The sequence below is a fragment of the Arvicola amphibius genome, chromosome 7 (genome assembly GCF_903992535.2).
Source record: "Arvicola amphibius chromosome 7, mArvAmp1.2, whole genome shotgun sequence".
NCBI classification, from domain to species: domain Eukaryota; kingdom Metazoa; phylum Chordata; class Mammalia; order Rodentia; family Cricetidae; genus Arvicola; species Arvicola amphibius.
The window spans coordinates 119876521-119896583 of record NC_052053.1 but is presented as its reverse complement, the minus strand read 5'-3'; positions in this window follow the sequence as shown (position 1 = coordinate 119896583).

The following is a 20063-nucleotide window of genomic DNA, read 5'->3' as shown; positions in this document are numbered from 1 at the left end:
GGCCTGCATGGAAGTACCTGAGTCATCTCACCGTCCCTGCCTCAGTCATTATCCGAGAGTCTTAAATGTCAGCACTTAAATGAGGTCCAGAGACTGTAAGCCTTAAGTGCCAAAGAGGTAAATCCCTACTTATGAAAAACATACAGGACAGGATTGAAAATACAAGTAGCACGATAAAAATGACCAACAAAGACATGGTGATAACTGCAGCCGTAATCCGGAGCAGAAAACTCACGGCATAGAGAACTTGTCCTTGAAATAATAAAGTTGAAAAAGGTAAATTAAAGAATGAATCGATGCCGGGCGGTGGTGGCGCACGCCTTTAATCCCAGCACTCGGGAGGCAGAGGCAGGCGGATCTCTGTGAGTTCGAGGCCAGCCTGGTCTACAAGAGCTAGTTCCAGGACAGGCTCTAAAAAAGCTGCAGAGAAACCCTGTCTCGAAAAACCAAAAAAAGAAAAAAAAAAAAAAAAAAAAGAAAGAATGAATCGATAAAAAAGAAATAATAAAGTTGTTAGCTAATGCCGAAACTTCCCTTTGCGAGAGCAAAGGTCACAAACAATGTTCTGGAAGCGATAAAAAGTAATTATCAGCAGAGCTTGGTGGCACACACCTTTAATTTTAGCACTGGGAGCCAGAGGCAGGCGGGTCTCTTCAAGTTCAAGGTCAGTCACGTAGTGAATTCTAAGACAGCTGGAGCTAAGCAGAGAGACTCTGTCGCAAAAAAAAAAAAAAAAAAAAAAAACCCAAAAACAACCAGGCTGTGTTGGCGCTTGTCTTTAATCCAGCACTTGGGAGACCGAGGCAGGCAGATCTCTGTGAGTTCGAGGTCAACCTGAACTGTCTACAAGAGCTAGTTCCAGAACAGGCTCCAAAGCTTCAGAGAAACCCTGTCTCAAAAACCAAAAACACATACGTTGTTTAAGCAGTATATTTACAGCAGAATGACTGTGACAGATGTTTTTGCACAATGATTACAACAATATGAACATTGTGCAGTGAGGTACCGACAGGCTGCTCCTTTACTCTTCAGCTTGGCCGCAGCTCTGTCAGGCAGGGGACATCTGGAGGTGTGGCTTTCCCTGTGCTCTGATGGAAACTCCAAATCTTCCTTTCTCAACCTGAGAGAGACCTTCCTCAAACTCAGGAGGCAGATGAGTCTATGCAGCAGGTCTTCCTGTGTGAGGCTCCCAATGAAGCAGGACTGAGGTCAATCTGTAAGAAGTCTTCGGAGGACACAGACAAAAGTCTGGAGCCCTCCACAGCCAGTCATGGTGGCACAGGCCTGGAACCCTGGGTTTGGGAGGCTGAGGAAGAGGATTGCCACAGTTTAAGGGCAACCTGGCCTATATATTAATAACAAGTCTCAGGGCAGCCAAGGTTACATATTGAGACCTGTTCCAAATAGGAGAAGAAGGGGGAGGGAAAGTCAGAAAAAGGAGAAAGTGGGAAAAAAAAGGAGGGGGAGGGAAGAAAGTAAGGGGGAGAGGGAGGGAGCAGAGAAAAGAAAAGAAAGCCTAGGCCCTAATATAATGGCTTCCATGGCTGGCTCAGACCATCTTTCTTCCTGTTTGTACCCTCTGTCTGTTCCTGCTCCTCACCTCGTCTAGGGTGCATTTAGTCCAGGCCTTCTGAGAAACCTAGAGTCAGTACCCAGGACTTCCTGCGGCTCAGTTCAGCCCTGAGAGTCCAGAAATGAATAATTTACTCTCAGATTCTACAACCAGATTAGTCAGTCACTTCCCTGACTTTGCTGTTTACATAATTCCCTTAGCCTTGCAGTTTCTAAAGGCAGCTTCCACAGAGTGTGTGTGCCCTCACTTTAGAAGCGGTCTGGCTCTGGGCAGTGGTGGCACACACGTTTAATCCCAACACTTGGGAGGCAGAAGCAAGACAGCCAGGGCTACACAGAGAAACCCTGTGTCGGGTAAAAAAAAAACGAAGAAAAAGAAACCCTGTCTCAAAAACAAACAAGATAGCACATTGGTACCATATGCTGAATTCTAAATTGTTCAGATTATTTCTTTCCTCCTCTTACACTTAACAGAGCAGGTTTCTTCCCTAACCTGTGGCATGGGAGGCCTTCAAAACTTCCAAAGGGCCAGGCAGTGGTTGCGTATGCCTTTAATCCCAAAACTCGAGAGGCAGAGGCAGGTGGATCTCTGTGAGTTCGAGGCTAGCCTGGTCTACAGAGCAAGTTCCAGGACAGCCAGAGCTACACAGAGAAACCATGGCTTGGCAAACAAAACAAAAAGAGTCAGTAGATTTGTCAGGGAGGCAGGTCAAACATTCTCCAGATGTCATTGTTCATGGCCTCACTCCTGCAGACAGGAGCAGCTGTGTAAGAGATGTCAATGGACCATGTCTATACCCGACTAACCTTCTCACATGGCTAAAGTCAGGCTTGGCAGACCTGGATCCTTCTAGAGACTTGCAGAAGCTGCATGCCCTTGCCTTTTCTGCCTTCTGCATCCAATAACCCTTCTCTCTCTCTCTCTCTCTCTCTCTCTCTCTCTCTCTCTCTCTCTCTCTCTCTCTCTCTCTCTCTGTAGCTTTGGAGCCTGTCCTGGAACTAGCTCTTGTACATCAGGCTGGCCTCGAACTCACAGAGATCTGCCTGCCTCTGCCTCCTGAGTGCTGAGACTACCACCGCCTGGTCTTTTTTTTTTTTTTTAACAAAAGTGTTTACGTTTACTTACTTCTGTATTGATTGGGGGCGGGGATAGGAGTGGGGAGTAAGCACCGAGGAGCTCAGAGGACAACTTTCAGGAGTCCTTTTTCTCCTTCCTCCTGTGGGTTCTGGGGATGGAACTCAGGACCTCAGGCTTAGAGGCAATCTCCTTTATCTGATGAACCTTCTTGCTGGGCCCTGTTTGTTTTCCAGACAGGGTTTCAGTATTTTTCCAAGGCTGGGCCTCGAACTCAAAACCCTCCTGCCTCAGCGTCCTTTCTGTGTGAGATTACAATTGTCACCACCATGGCTGGCCCCCTTTTGACCAATCATGGCCCTCCTTTTGTTGTTTATTCTGTTTCCATGTTGGTTAATTGTTGCTTGATTTTTGGAGACAGGATATAGCTTGTAGCCCTAGACAAGAACCCTAGTTACTGGGGACAAAGGAAGAGAAAGACACTCACCCTGGGATCCGATTTACCTTTCCTGCTGACCAAAGGTCAAGAGACTCAACACAGTTGATAATGCCTAGATTGCCTGCAGAGATAATCTGTGTTTTCCAAACTGTTTTTTCAAACAGGGGTTGTTAAAACAACAACAAACTCTGCTTAGTCAGGGCCAGCGTGTTAGTAACACCAAGTTTTACTGTTTTACCTTTCCTCTGCGATCCTTCAATCTAAACCTCATAAAACCACCCTTCAACCTCGTTTACAAAGGGAAATTCTTTAAAAGAAAAGAAATAAGTAAACGATGTTTTACTTAATTATTATAACTTGTATTTTTAAGCTTTGCTTAACCTTAATACTCTGTTGTAAATATATCCTATGGACACTGTAACTTCAATAGCCACGAGTCCAGTTCTAGTAAATGTCTACAGTCCCAGCAACATGGCAGGAAGAGGATCCTAAGTTCAGGTTCATCCTTGACTTTGAGGCCAGCTTATACGCATAGACCCTGTCTCCAAAAAAAAGTCACAATTTACACAGACACATAGATAGATGTAACTGTTTGTCAATCCATCCATCTGTCCTGTCTATCTATCTGTAGATACATACGCATCCACCCACCATCCATCTGTGGTGGATGCATAGACCCTGCGCCCATCCTGCTGTGACTCTCCATTTTCTAAGACCTCCATGGACAGCCACAGTGCACAGTCTCCCTATCTTAATAAATTCACACTCACCTCTGCTTCACGCAGACTCATCCAGAACTTGTTTCCCTGAGACGTGATCGACGGTCTGGCTTTACCTGAATGGAAGCCCCTAAGGAGAAGCGACTCCTCAGGCAGGCATCCCCTGTTTCTGATGAACTACAAACCAGGCTTGTCTCCTGGTGGTAAGATTACAGGACTACACCATCGCACCCGGCTTCCTTTTGACCAGATTGCCCCTCCTTGTGTTTCTTTGTGGACTAGAGAAGCCATTCCAGGGCTTCGCAAATGCGAGGCAAATGCTTAACCTGCTGAGCTAGTACCTCCTCGCACCTTAGATGAGCCTATTATGCAAATTCTGCAAAAGAAGAAGGTGCAGGTCTCACGTGAGTGAACACCAGGGTTGTTTATTAATCTTGCTTTTTGCAAAGGTCTGCAGGGCTCCCTAACTCTGTGAACCTAAAAGAAATCAGAAATTGGACATGGCAGTCCATGCTTATACCCCAGCACTTTAGAGGCTGAGGCAGGGGACTGCTGAGTTTGAGGCAGCTTGGTCCTCAGAAACATTTAGGTGCGGTGGCTTCTAATCTTAGCACTGCTGAGGCAGAGGCAGGTGGAGCTTTGTGAATTATAAGGCCAACCATATAGGTCTTTTGAGACCTGTCTCAAAAGCAAAACAAAACAAAAAACCCACAAACAAAATACTTTTTCATCTTGTTTTGTTTTTTTCAAGACAGGGTTTCTCTGTAGCTTTGGAGCCTGTCCTGGAACTAGCTCTTGTAGACCAGCTGGCCTCAAACTCACAGAGATCCACCTGCCTCGAGTGCTGGGATTAAAGTCATGTGCCACTGCCACCCGGCTGACAAAATACATTTTAAAGGGAGATCAGAAGTTGGTTCAGAAGTTAAAGGCGCTTGTCACTTGTCACCAACCCTAACAATCTGGGTTTGAACTCTGGGACCCACATGCTTACTGCATAAAGTCCAAGAATCCAGCCCTTCCTCTCCTGAACCCTCTGCAAGGTGAAGGAGACAGCTATCTCCCTCCACACAGCTGTCCTCTGCTCTCCACATACACAGGCACACATACAGATTTTAAAATCATAATTGTAATTGTAAAAGTGGGCAGCTGGCCATGAGACCACGGCGGGCTAGCAGGTCCAGGCAGGGAGCCATGCAGGGAGTGAGAGATAGAGACCTATTAGGGAAGCCATGCAGAGAAAGTGGGTATTTATTTATTTAGTGGGTTATGGAGGGGAAGGGGGAGAAGAGAGAAGAGCAGAGAGAGAGAGAGAGAGAGAGAGAGAGAGAGAGAGAGAGAGAGAGAGGGGGAGAAGGGAGAGAGGAAGAAGCTGCCTCTTCTGGAGAGAGACAGAAAGGAAGGGGCTCAGCCTGCCTCATTGGGTGGAGGGGGAGTGGGCGGGGCTTGTCTCTTAAAGGGACAGGGCAGACCATTACAATAATAAACCTATTAACCCCATGTCTACCATTCCTTCTGATGCTTTTGCTCTGTGCTCTTTGGCCTCCCACCACAGTGTCCTGCTTCCTGCTGCCTAGGGCTGGACAGTGTTGGTTGGAGGGAAGGGTAGAGTAACATATTATTAGTGAGGCTTGCTCTGCAGCTTCCTCAGGCAAGAAGCCAGAAGTTAAGTCCTGGGAGAGAACTTCTTTGTTTAACCCTATGGGAAGCTTACAGCACAAGTAGCAATGATTGGGCTCCTGGGCCGAGACTGTTGTGCCTCCTTTGTCTCATCTTGAGCTTCAGCCCAGTCAAGGTCAGCCATACTCCACTGGCCCAGCACCCCACAAATCTGTTCTTTTTTGGGGTGACAGGAGGAAGGTCTCGTTAGTCCAGGCTGGCCTCAAACTTACTAGGTGGTCAAGGATGACTTTGAACTCCCAGTCTTCCTGCCTTCACTCTCCAGTGCTGGAGTAACAGCTGTGCATCACCACCACACCCACCCAGCTGCTGTCAGCTTGTTTGAGACAGGAGCTCACTCTGTATCCTAGGCTGGCCTGGAACTCATTATGTGGCCTCTAATCTGGGACGATTCTGCCATAGTCTCTTGAACACTAGGATTACAGGTGTGAGCCACCATGCCTGGCTGAATGACAGTGGTTGGAAATCGATGAAGTTGACGGTTGCTTACTTGAAAGCATTGGCTGACGTAACCACTGAAATTTGTTTTTTGTTTTATTAAAACAATGTCTTACCATATAGCCCAGGATGGCTTTGAACCCAAGGTGGTCTTTCTGACTCAGTCTTCCAAGTGCAGAGACTACATGCAGGTGCTAGTATACCTCCCTAGGACTGAGGTTTTATCTCTTTCTTTCTTTCTTTCTTTCTTTCTTTCTTTCTTTCTTTCTTTCTTTTTTTTTGAGACAGGTTCTCTCCCACTTTGTATCCTTGGTTATCCTGGAACTCACCCTGTAAACCAGGCTGGCCTTCTGAATGCTGGGAATAAAAGTGTCTGTCTCCACTGCCCTGCTGAGGAGAAGGTTTTTATTGTATATATGAAGGAGAGAACAGCCAGAGACATCTGGAAGAATCTAGACTGAACATGACATGGCCAGCAGAAAGGACTGGACCATGAGAGGGGAGAGGACAATGAGAGTGGGGAGCAGGAGCCAAGAGAGGGGGACCAGGAAGGCAAAGAAGACTATGGCTGAAGTGGAAGGAAGGGAAGATTTTGGTTTGGTTTTTTGTTTTTTTGTTTTTTTGTTGTTGTTGTTGTTTTGTTTTTCGAGGCAGGGTTTCCCTGTGTAACAGTCCTAGCTGTCCTGGAACTAGCTCTTGTAGATCAGGCTGGCCTTGAACTCACAGAGATTTGCCTGCCTCTGCCTCCCAAGTGCTGGGATTAAAGGCGTGTGAAATGGAAGGTTTTTATCGGAGTCAGAAGGTGGGGGGAAAGGAAGCAAAGTTTAGGGCTGGAGACAGCATTAATCCCAATGGCGAGAATAAAACCACTACCACAATTTGATCCGAATTTGAAACAAGCTTGATTTTTATTGGGGTACACCCAAGATGGGTTATGTGGTCCCAAATCCACCTCTTGGGCTTCTCTTAAGGAGTAAAATCATGAGTAGTGCATCATGTGATCACTCACCATATGATTAAGAGGAGTCAGGGAAGGGTCAGGGAAGGGAAGGGAGGGCCAGGGTATTCTCAAAAACAAATCGAAGTCAGGTTTGGGAAGGTCAGGTTCTAGGAAACAGCTACGTGACTCTCACAGTAAATAGAAACTTATTTTTAAAAATACAGCATAATGACTCGTACCTAAAGGCGTCTGGCAGGTTCCTCAGAAGGGAGAGGGCAGGGATGAAAAGTGCTGAGAGGAGCCAGGACTCTATTACAGGTGCTTGTGGTACTGAAAGAGCCAGGCACCAGCATGCACACTGGTATGTTAAACAGACACCACAGTCAGCCATTTGTCCTGAGTTTCTTCGGGACCTGTGTCAGGGTCCAGCCTCAACAGGGTCCACACGTTCCAGGATAGGGGCATGAGGATTAGAAAGGCCAGGCAGACAGAACACATTGACAAAAGAAATAGACAGAGACATGGAATAGATCCAGGACGGCAAACCAGTGGATTCTGAATTCACCCATGTTTATTTTCCATATGCTTATATACCCCAGTCGAGAAAGTGGGGGTGGGGGAGAAGGCAAAAGACTGCTTTAACATAAAAGAGCAGAGCAATTAACTTCTTCAATACCAGAAGCAAAAGCAACTATATACTGAATTAAACATTCTCTTGTTTAGGCAGGAGGTGCAGTGACCACACCTTAGGCCAAGCCTCCTGTAGGCAGCCACTCCCTGGGTCAAACCTCCTGTCACATCCTTGAAGGAGCAGGAATAGACTTGAACTCTCTGACCTTTGGTGACCTGCTTCTGTGGGCTCCCACAGGCCTGATATGAGCCCAAAGCAGGGAAAATATCCCTTGCAGGCTAAGGGCTCTGTTTGCAGTTAAGTCAGTTAAGAATAAGTTCCTTTTTGTCCTATATTTGTGTTTGGTCCTTCTGCACCGGATGTGCTTGATCATGCGTGAATGGGAGGTACATGGGCAGGAAATATGTCCCTGACTGGACTTAATCAGAAATACACAGCCTTTATTAGCTTCAGTAAAACGAGACCCATAGCCATTTCCTAGGAACCCTGGAGTGGACTTGGCCAGAGTCCGTCAGCCTGGCCAGTGTTTAATTAAAGCTTGCTTCCGATTTGGCTTAAAATTGTGGTGGTGGGCCAGGCAGTGGTGGTGTACTCCTTTAAGCCTAGCACTTGGGAAGCAAAAACAGGGGGATCTCTGTGAGTTCAAGACCAGGCTGGTCTAGAGAGCGAATTCCCAGGACTGGCGCCAAAGGTACAGAGAAATCCCTGTCTCAAAAAAAAAAAAAAGAAAAAGAAAAAGAACAAAACAAAAACAAAAAACAAAAATTGTGGTAGTAGTCTTGTTCTCACCCAGTGGGATTAACACTGACAAATATGAGTCCCATAAAACAGGATTAGAGCCAGGTGGTGCTGGCACACACCTTTAATTCCAGCACTTGGGAGGCAGAGGCAGGCGAATCTCTGTGAGTTCAAGGCCTGGTCTGCAGAGTGAATACCAGGACAGGTTCCAAAGCTAACAGAGAAACACTGTCTTGAAAAACCAACCAACCAACCAACCAAACAAACAAACAAAAACAGGAGTTAGGTCAGTGAGCAAGGATGCTGGGAAAAGGAACATTGTAGCCAGAGTGGAGACTGGGAATCTAACGGAGCAGCTGGTCCTCCGTTGACCTCAGTTGACAGATTGAAGGTGCCTGTGTGGAAGGAAGTGGAGGCCAAGCGCACCAGACATAAGCAAACCAAAGGTAACGACAGAGCTTGAGATGGAATGCAAGACCTGCCACATGACAAGCACCTGAGCCAGTGCTGACCGGGTAGACTGGTCTTGAGACTGGAAAGTTAAACATCAGATAACTTCGGAGAGAGTTTCCAGCTGTCAGACTGCCCTTCGAACTGAAGTTCCCTGTAAAAGCATCACCTGTGTGACGATTCCACACACTAATGGAATGTGACAGTTGTAGATGCTGGACTCAACAGACCCAGAGCCGGTTGGGGCATCCTCCTCTCCTTAGAAGTGGGTTACTGCCATCCCCGTGTCTGCTTAGCATCCTTTAGACCAGCAGCTCTCGACCTTCCTAACGCTGAGACCCTTCAATAAGGTTCCTCATGTTGTGGTAACCCCCAGCCATAAAATAATTTCATTGCTACTTCATACCTGTAATTTTGCTACTGTTATGATAGTATGTAAATATCTGATATGCAGGATATCTGATATGTAACCCTCTGTGAAAGAGTCATTTGAACCCCGAAGGGGTTGAGACCCACAGGTTGAGAAATGCTGCTCTCGACTCTCAAGTAAAATCTTTGGATTGTATTAACTTAGCTGACCTGTAGTTTCCACCAATCTTAAAGCTAAAAGTGTCATCTGGTGGCCCCTGAAGCCTACAGAATTCTGTCCTCGTCGTTGTAACCCATATACTTCATGCCCCCACTGGTGTATTTGGTAAATTCACAGGGTATTCTTTTTTCTGTTACTATAGTGAGGTCATGTAAATAACCTAGGCACAGAGGAACATGCTTCCAAGGCCAGCACTTGGGAAGTAGAGAACTGAGGACCAGGAATTCAAAGCCATACTTAGTTACATAGGAAGTTTGACAACAGCTTGGGCTAGAGACCTTCTCTCAAAAAAACAAAACAAAACAAAACAAAACAACAAAAACAAAACAAAAAAAACTGATGTGGGATTCCCTCCCCTCTGTATGCTGTGATCACCATTAATGAAGAAAGAAACCTGGCTGGTCCTGATAGGGTAGAAACAGAGCTAGGTGGGGAAAATTAAACTGAATGCTGGGAGGAAGGAGGCGGAGTGAGGAAGAAGCCATGTAGCCCTGTTAGAGACAGACGCCGGACAGAACTTTACCCGGTAAGCCACAGCCACGTGGCAATACACAGATGAACAGAAATGGGTTAAATTAAGATGTAAGAGTTCGCCGGGCGGTGGTGGCGCACGCCTTTAATCCCAGCACTCGGGAGGCAGAGGCAGGCGGATCTCTGTGAGTTCGAGACCAGCCTGGTCTACAAGAGCTAGTTCCAGGACAGGCTCCAAAGCTACAGAGAAACCCTGTCTCGAAAAAACCAAAAAAAAAAAAAAATGTAAGAGTTCATCAACAAAAAGCTAGAGCTAAGCCGGGCGGTGGTGGCGCACGCCTTTAATCCCAGCACTCGGGAGGCAGAGGCAGGCGGATCTCTGTGAGTTCAAGGCCAGCCTGGTCTACAAGAGCTAGTTCCAGGACAGGCTCTAAAAAAGATGCAGAGAAACCCTGTCTCGAAAAAAAAAAAAAAGCTAGAGCTAATGGGAGAAGCAGTGATTTAAATAATACAATTTCTGTGTGGTTATTTCAGGGCTGAGCAGCCGGGAACCAATAAGCGGCCTTCCTTACAACAGAATACAATCTTAGCAGGTCAAAAATTTGAGTGTTGCTGCCAAGTGTGATTGTTCCAGCACTTGGGAGGTAGAAGCAGGTGTATCTCTATGAGTTCAAGGCCAGCCTGGTATACATAGTGAGTTCTAGAACAGCGTCGTGGAGTAAGACCCTTTCTCAAACCAAAACAAACAGGGTGACCAAGTACCTGAGACTAGATAGGCCAGGGACCTAGGGGGAAAGCAAAATACCATTAATTCATGTTCTGCTAAAGTCATAAAAGATTTCTAGGACTGATGCAGCTGCTGCGTTTAGAAGGCCTTGTTTCCTTGGTGCCCACCATCCCTCTGGCTCTTACAGTCTTTCTTCCCTTTCTTCCAAAAAGTTCCCTGTGCTCTGTGGGGAGGGATTTGGTAGAGACCCCATCCTGCTTAGACCTGAATGTTGCACGCAGTCCAGCACTGGGTCTCTGTCTTCCTTTTCCTCTACTGCAGCGTCTCTGATGATGACCGAGACAGACACTGGTGTAGGAGTTGCAGCAGGATGTTTTTAGGAGTCTTTTACGACTTTTTCTTAGCACGAGGTGTCTCTGCGTAGCTCTGGCTGTCCTGGAACTCACATCAGGCTGGCCTTGAACTCACAGAGATCCCCCTGCTTCTGCCTCCTGAGTGCTAGGATTAAAAGTGTGTGCCACCACACCCAGCTGAAAAAAAAAATCTATTTTTAATAAAAGAAAAATAGAGGAAAAAGCAAAAACAAACAAAAAAGCTAAACTCTGCGTGCTGCTAAGAAAAAGGCTATGCCTGGCAGGGGTGGCGCACGCTCTTAATCTCAGCACCCGGGAGGCAGAGGCAGGAGGCTCTCTGAGTTCAAGGCCAGCCTGGTCTACAAGAGCTAGTTCCAGGACAGCTAGGGATGCTATACAAAGAAACCCTGTCTCGAAAAAAAAAAAAAAAAAAAAAAAAGAAAGAAAGAAAGAAAAGAAAAGAAAAGAAAAAGCCTGGAAGCTCCCATGAAGCCTTGTCTTTCTGTCTTCTGCCAATCCAAAGGCCCTGATGGGCTGTTTTACAGTAAAGCGGCCTAGAGCCTGCCTCTGAGACCAACACATCTTGTGGTTCTTCCAGATACGGTTAGAGCAACGCACTTCTCACACTTGCGTCTTTGTGCATTACTTATTTGTTTGGGGGGGCACATGAGTGTGGAGGTTGGAAGACAAACTGCTGGGAGTTGTTTCTCTCTATCCTGTCCGTAGGTTCCAGGATCATACTCAGGGCTGGTGGCAATCACCTTTTACCCACTGAGCCATCTTGCTGTCCCCTAGAGGTGGCAGGCACACGTCTATGCCCACAGTTTGTGTGGTACAATAGGCAAGATAATGCATAGATCCTTTCCCCATGTGCTAATCTCCAAAGGACAATTAAGTCTGCAGATTGTAGACCTTGATTTTAGTGACATTTCTATTGTACTCTGACAATCTACAACCTCAAGTTATTTTTGTGTTGTTCGAAGTTTTGTTTTGTTTTTTGATTTTTTTTTTTTTTTGAGACAGCGTTTCTCTGCAGGCTGGCCTTGAACTCACAGAGATCCATCTGCCTCTTTCTCCCTATGCTGGGATTAAAAGTGTGTGCTACCGCACCATGCTTGGTTTTGTTTTAAAACCGGGTCCTGTTGGTCCAGGCCGTCCTGGGGACTCACTACATAGGTGAGCACGACCTTGACTTTTTGATCCTCCAGCTTCTGCATCTCCAGTACCGGGATTCCAGGCTAGTTCCACTCTACGCAGAGCCAGAGAGCACCCCAGGGCTCTGCCAGGCTTGTTAGGAAGGCAGACTGAGCAACACCCCCAGTTCCAAGTTTAGAGAGATTTGGCACAACCCCAGCAGGAAAGTAATGTGCCTGCTTCTCCAAACTGTGTGGAGCTCAAATTCCCCCTGCTGCCCTTTTTCACTGAAGCAACTTTGAATTGGGTTTCGCTCTTGCGCAACTCAGTTTGCCAAGATTCCTGTCATTAAACAGTACTCCTCATTAGAGAAAAATGTTCAGATCTTGAGAAATAAAATAAATCTGCTGAACTCTACCTACTTCTTCTCAGTGTTCCCTCTCACAGTTGAAGCCAGCTGGGTGTGGCGGCGACATTTTTAACTCCAGCCCTCTGGAGGCTGAGGCCCCAGCTTTTACCACCTTTCAAAGACAACTGGCAGGTCACATCTAAACTCTTCCTTCAAAACTTTTTTCTTCCTTTAAAAAAAAAATGAAAGCTCTGTAGCAAATTTACTTCCTGTTACTCAACCTGCAGAAAGCAGAAGTCAGAGCAACATTCCAATAGCAAGGGCAGGACTTTTTCCCTGAACAAGTTAGTTTCCCTCCTAGATATAACTTCCTCAATGATCTCAGAGCATATCTACAAATGTATAGGGCACAAAGCAGCTTCATAGATCTTCCCAAATCCTTTGAAGTTCAAACAGTAGTTTAAAACCTTGCTCAGTTTTGGGGGCTAGTGGGATGGTGTCTTAGTTAGGGTTTCTTTTGTTTGGTTTCTTGGAGGCAGGGTTACTCTATGTAGCCCTCCCTGGTTGTCCTGGAACTCACTCTGTAGACCAGGCTGGCTTCAAACTCAGAGATCCACCTGCTTCTGCCCCCTGAGTGCTGAGATTAAAGTCATGTGCCACCAACGGCCCTACTTTACTTAGTTAGGGTTTCTACTGCTATGATGAAACACCATGAATGAACAAAGCAACCCGGGGAGGAAAGAGTTTATTTGGCTTGCACCTCCACATCATAGTTCATCACTAAAGGAAGTCAGGACAGAAACTCAAACAGAGCCAGAACCTGAAGGCAGGAACTGATGCAGAGGCCATGGAGGGCTGATCTTACTGCTGATTTGCTCTATCTATCTATCTATCTATCTATCTATCTATCTATCTATCTATCTATCTATCTATCTATCTATTGAGACAAGGTTTTTCTGTATAACAGTTCTAGCTGTTCTGGAACTAGCTCTCATAGACCAGGCTGGCCTCGAACCACAGAGACTCGCCTGTCTCTGCCTCCCGAGTGCTGGGGTTAAAGGTGTGCCACTGCCCGGCTCATCTCTTTTATAAAACCCAGGACCACCAGCCCAGGATGGACCCACCCACAAACCCAGGACCACCAGCCCAGGATGGACCCACCCACAAACCCAGGACCACCAGCCCAGGATAGACCCACCCACATGTGCCAGGCCCTCCTCTATCAAGCACTAGTTTAGAAGATGCTTCACAGCTGTATCTCATGGAGGCGGTGTCTCAACCGAGGCTCCCTCCTCTCTGATGGCGGCTCTAGCGTGTGTCAAGCTGACATAAACCAGCCAGGACAGATGGCCCAGCAGTTAAGAGCATGTGCTGTTCTTGGAGAGGATCTGGATTTGGCTCTCAGTATCCTCAATGGTGGCTCACAACCATCTGTGACTGCAGTTCCTGATGTCACCCTTTTTGGCCTCTGAAGGAACCAGGCACACATGTGTTACACACAAACAAGCAGGAAAATACTTACAATATAAAGTAACATTTATTTATTTTATTTTATGCATACAAATGTTTGCTTACATGTGTATATGTCTACCACTTATGTGCCTGTTGGATCCGCTGGAACTGGGGTCATGATGAGTTTTTTTTTTTTTCTCAAAACAAACTCTTTCCTCCTAAGTTGCTTCTGGTCATGGTGTTATTGCAGCAGAGAAAAGCAGACTAAACCCCTGTAACACAGCCTGTGTCCTCTCTGAAGACCCACTCTTCACTAGTAGACACGAGCAGATACAATTGAAGGCAGAAATTCGGGGAATCACAGAAAGCTGGGGTCAGAGAACCCAGATGAGAATGTAATGAGTCTGAACTTCAAACCCATGGTCTGCCATGGAATACTCTTGTGCACTTGGAAAGTATGTTGCTCTCATTGTTAATGAAAAGCTGATTGGCCAGTAGCCAGGCAGGAAGTACAGGCAGGTGACCAGACTAAGGATTGGTAATGGTCGTGGCCAGGAAAAAAAGCCAAACAAAGGAGATTAGATTCAAGGATCTCTTTCTGAAAAGATAAGGGGAAATATGGAAGTGATAAGCTAGGTCATGTGCTCAACTATGTTCATAGCAGCTTTGTTCATAGCAGCTTTGTTTGTCATAGCCAGAACCTGGAAACAACCTAAATGCCCCTCGACCAAAGAATGGATAAGAAAGATGTGGTACATTTACACAACGGAGTACTACACAGCAGAAAAAAATAATGACAGCTTGAAATTTGCAGGAAAATGGATGGAACTAGAAAACATTATTTTGAGTGAGATAATCCAGATGCAGAAAGACAATTATCACATGTACTCACTCATAGGTGGTTTTTAAACATAAAGCAAAGAAAACCAGCCTACAAACCACAATCCCAGAGAACTTAGACAACAATGAGTACACTAAGAGAGACATACATGGATATAATCTACATGGGAAGTAGAAAGGAGAAAAAGACAAGATCTCCTGAGTAAATTGGGAGCATGGGGACCTTGGGGGAGGATTATGGGGGTTGGGGGAGGGAAGAGGCAGGGAGGGGAGCAGAGAAAAATGTAGAGCTCAATAAATATCAATAAAATAAAAAAAAAGATAGGTCTGGAGAGATGACTCAGAGGTTAAGAGCACTGACTGCTGTTCTGGAGGTCCTGAGTTCAATTCCCAGCACCACATGATGGCTCACAGCCATCTATAATGAGATCTGGTGCCAGGAACACTATATACATAATAAATAAATTTAAAAAAAAGAAATGATGCCGGGCAGTGGTGGCGCACGCCTTTAATCCCAGCATTTGGGAGGCAGAGGCAGGTGGATCTCTGAGTTCGAGGCCAGCCTGGTCTACAAGAGCTAGTTCCAGGACAGGCTCTAGAAACTACAGGGAAACCCTGTCTCAAAAAACCAAAAAAAAAAAAAAAAAGAAATGATAAGATAAAAGGGTAGGTCATTGAATATACTTTAAAACTAATTTCAAAATATTTTACATTGGTATTGATTTTGGTTTATTGATAAAAATTTAGTTAATTTTGTTATATTGTATATATATATTTCTACGTGTGTGTGTGTGTGTGTGTGTGTGTGTGTGTGTGTGTTTCGAGACAGGGTTTCTCTGTGTAGCCCTGGTTGTCCTGGAACTCACTCTATAGATCAGCCTGACCTCGAACTCACAGATACCTGCCTGCCTCTGCCTCTGTTATTTCTACTTTTGTTTGGGTTATTATGTTTATGCAATTCATTTAAAAATGTATATATTTTTTTTTGGATTTTTGAGACAGGGTTTCTCTGTAGCTTTTGGTGCCTGTCCTGGAGCTAGCTCTTGTAGACCAGGCTGGTTTCAAACTCACAGAGATCCGCCTGCATCTGCCTCCCAAGTGCTGGGATTAAAGGCGTGCGCCACCACCGCCTGGCCTAAAATGTAATATATAATTAAGAAATATAAATTAAAAGTCATCTATAAAGCTGGGCAGTGCTGGCACATACCTTTAATCCCAGCACTTGGTGGTCTATGAAGTGAGTTCCAGGACAGGCTCCAAAGCTACAGAGAAACACTGTCTCGAAAAGAATTGTTATCTATAGTCACATTAGGTATCTTTTCAAGGTCATAAGTAGATATATTTAGGTAGATTGATGGTCTTCCAACACCTCAAAACCTACAGAATATGGCATTTAATATGTTTAATAGTCTAAGGCCTTTCATGACAGTGAGACATCTGCTCCTGGCAGCACTAACCAACTTCAGAGAAGATGATGGGCATTGAAGAAACTCCTCATGGAATTGGTTTTCTTTATGGCAAAAAAAAAAATGGCCATTTGTACAAAGAAACTGCCCTTGCCTCAGTCGCTGACAGTATACTGTCCAAACTGGACCAGCAAAATGCAAGAAAGGTGATTGCTGAACTTTGCCAAGACAAGATAGGACAGTATGTCAAATTCCCTGCTTCTCAGAAAAGTCTGTCAGATATATCAGGCCTGTAGGCCAAAGTTGGATGCCCCAACGTTACAGAAGAATCTAGGGTGACTGTCCAGGCAGCCAGGTGTCCCTCAGCGTTACAGAGGAATCTAGGATGACTGTCCAGGCAGCCAGGTGTCCCCATTTCAGGCAATGTTTCACTCTTTTGAGATCTTTGATGAAGTTGAAGACTAGATAGTCATAGTAAAACTTTTCCTTAGCTATGATAAAAGACAAATTAGGTATAAAACTTTAGAGTCACAAAGATAAAATAGATAATAGAATATTTTCTCTAATTTTGTCAAATACAAATAAATGAACTGGATATTGTAATTGTAATTCTTACTTGATAACTGTTTTTGTTATATATAGTTTTACTATGTTAGAGTTAAGCCTTCCTTTTTAATTAGATGAAAAGGGGGGAAATTATGTGGACTAATCCTGTACTCGGTAAAAAGATGTTGTTCTCATTATTAATAAAAACTGATTGAAGCCAGGCAGTGGTGGTGCATACCTTTAATTTCAGCATTCGGGAGGCAGAGGCAGGTGGATCTGTGTGAGTTTAAGGCCAGCCTGGTCTACAGAACTAGTTCCAGGACAGTTAGGACTGTTACACAGAGAAAACCTATCTTGAAAAACAAACAAACAAAAAACAAAAATAAAAACAAGCTGGTAGTAATCCCAGCACTGGGAGGTAGAGGCAGATGGATCTCTGTGAGTTCAAGGCCAGCCTGATCTACAAGAGCTAGTTCCAGGACAGGATCCAAAGCTACAGAGAAACCCTGTCTCAAAAATACCCCCCAAAATAAAAAAAAATAAAAATAAAAAACCCAAAAAACCTGATTGGCCAGGCAAGAAATATAGGTGGGACAATCAAACTAAGAACTGGGAAGAAAGAGGGGCAGAGTCAGAGAATATGCAAGCAGACACAGAGGAAGCAGGATGTGTAGAAAATGAGGTAACAAGCCACCAGCCACGTAGCAGAAGGTAGATAAGAAATGGGTTAATTTAAATGTAAGAGTTAGCTAGTAATAAGCCTGAGCTATAGGTCAGCATTTACAACTAATATTACATTTTTTAAAAGAATTATTATGGGCTAGAGAGAGGGATCATCAATTAAGAGAGCTGACTACTCTTCTGGAGGACCCAGATTCAATTCCCAGCATCCACATGGCAGCTCACAACCGTCTGTAACTCCAGTTCCAGGGGACCCAACACCCTCACATGGAGTTATATGCAGGCAAAACACCAATGTACATAAAGTAAAATTAAATTATTTTAAACAAACAAACCAGATTTATTATATATTCAGTGTTCTGCCTGCATGTATGCCTGCATGCTAGAAGAGGGCACCAGATTTCATTACAGATGACTGTGAGCCACCATATGGTTGCTGGGAATTGAACTCAGGTCCTCTGGAAGAGCAGCCAGTACTCTTAACTTCAGAGTCATCGCTCCATCCCCCTTAAGATTATGTTTCTGGGGCTGGAGAGATGGCTCAGTGGGTAAGAGCATTGCTTGCTTTTCCAAAGGTCCTGAGTTCAATTCCCGGCAACCACATGGTGGCTCACAACCATCTATAATGAGGTCTGGTGCCCTCTTCTGGCCTGCAGACATACACACAGACAGAATATTGTATACATAATAAATAAATAAATATTTTAAAAAAGATTATGTGTCTGAGCGGTTATTTGGGAGCACTTCTGGGTCAGGAAAACTCTGCCTACATTGGTCTATTCTCTCTTAAGGAGGAGACAGGTTGTATTGTCTCCCCTTTCAGGCTGTAACCTCTAGATGTTGTGCTGGGTCCTTCTCAAGGGTCCCTGCTGCACAAAAGACACCACAATGTTAGGGGGTTGCATACCTGGAGGCTTGAGAACAGAAAGTAGGCAAGTTCCCCACCTCCTCTTGTCTTTAAACCCTCAAATTCACCCATTGTGGGGGCGCATGCGGGTTGGATTTGCTGAAAGAGGTGGAGGCAGGAGGATCATGAAAGGCCAGCCTGAACTACCTAATTCTTAATTGGGGGTTTTATTGTTGTCTCTTTTTTCTTTGTTTTTTTTTTTTTTTGTTGTTTTTTTTTGTTTTTCGAGACGGGGTTTCTCTGTAGCTTTGGAGCCTGTCCTGAAACTCGCTCTGTAGACCAGGCTGGCCTCAAACTCACAGAGATCCGCCCGCCTCTGCCTCCCGAGTGCTGGGATTAAAGGTGTGTGCCCCCACAGCCATGATAAAAGATATTTTACTACTTTCTTACTGTATGTATGTATGTATGTATGTATGTATGTATGTATTCATTTGTGTGTGTGGGGGCATGTGTGTGCCACGAGATACATGTGGAGGTTAGAGGACATCTTGTGAGGTATCATTTCTCTTCTTCCACCCCGTGGGTCCCAGGGACTGAACTCTGGTCTTCAGGGTTAGTGGCGTGTGGGCCTGCTGAGCCATATTGCTGGCCCATGTTCACTTTTCATAGAGCAGTTTAACTTTGTCTTTACTGAACCGCAAGCTATTCAGCTTATCTTCAGCAGATCTCATCTTGGTAATTAATTCTAAAATGTACTCCTCAATGTCTAGAATTCTAATACTGGGATTAGTTGGGATTGCCTTGCCCTGCTTCATGTACAAAGGCAGAGACAACCGCTCTCAAGTGAATATGTTTTTATATGAAGAAAAAGTGACTTTCCCCCCGCCCCCCAAGAAAACACATGGCCTTTGATTCGACACATCAGAGATATTGCTGCTCACTGTGAAATGTAAGCTAGTGTCTCTAAACACTTTAGCTTTTAAAATAAAAAAAATGCTTAACTCAGCAGATGGCTTCTGTAAATGTGCGCGCAGGGCAGAATGGCAGCAAGTTCCTGGAAGGCAGCAGGATGTGAGCCTCGCTTTACGGAGCATGTGTATTGCTGGAGTCATCATATCCCCCTGTGGCCAAGAAGGAAAAGGACACAGGCGCCGTTTGACACAGATTCGTCTGCAGTTTGAATAAATGCTGACAGTGCCCCAGGAAGACGGACGGAGGCGTGTCAGCGTCCGCACCAACCACAGCCGCATTCTGACTTCAGACTGGAACAAGATGGAGGGAATGGAGTCTGGGAATCGGACAGTGCAGTAGGAGTTGCTGCTTCCATACTCTACATGCATTCTCATGGGTGTATATACATGTGTGTGTGTGTGTATTTGTGTGTGTGTGTATGTGTGTGTGTGTGTGTGTGTGTGTGTATATATATTCAGCTATATTGGGATTAAATTTAATTTAATGAACTCATGGTAGATTTTGGTCTTTCTTTCTTTCTTTCTGCCTTTGCCTCCCAAGTGTTGGGATTAAAGGCGTGCGCCACATGCTGGACTCTCTTTTATTTTAAGAAAGCTTTTTTTTTTTTTCTCGCTAGTCTGTGTCTGTGTGGGTTTATGCATGTGAATTCAGTGCCTGGGGAGATCAGAACACGGTGTCAAGCTCCCTATAGCTAGAGTTCGAGGTGGACGTGAACCACGTAGTGTAGGTGCCAGGAACTGGACTCATTTACCCTGCCAGAGTGGTGAGCACTCAACACTGCTGAGTCAACTCTCAGCCCAAGCCTCAGTTTACTCCTCTGTGCTTTGGGTAAAATAAGGTCTCATCCCTTATTTTACTGGTGATGATGACGAAATGTAGGAAGAATGATGAAGAACACAGCATAGTGCCTGAAACCTGACAGAGTCTAGTACTCTGCAGCAACCTAAAAGCAACTGCAGAGAGAAGCCAGGCATCGTTCAGTCCAGTTCCACAGAGAACTTTACGCCGAGCGGTAGG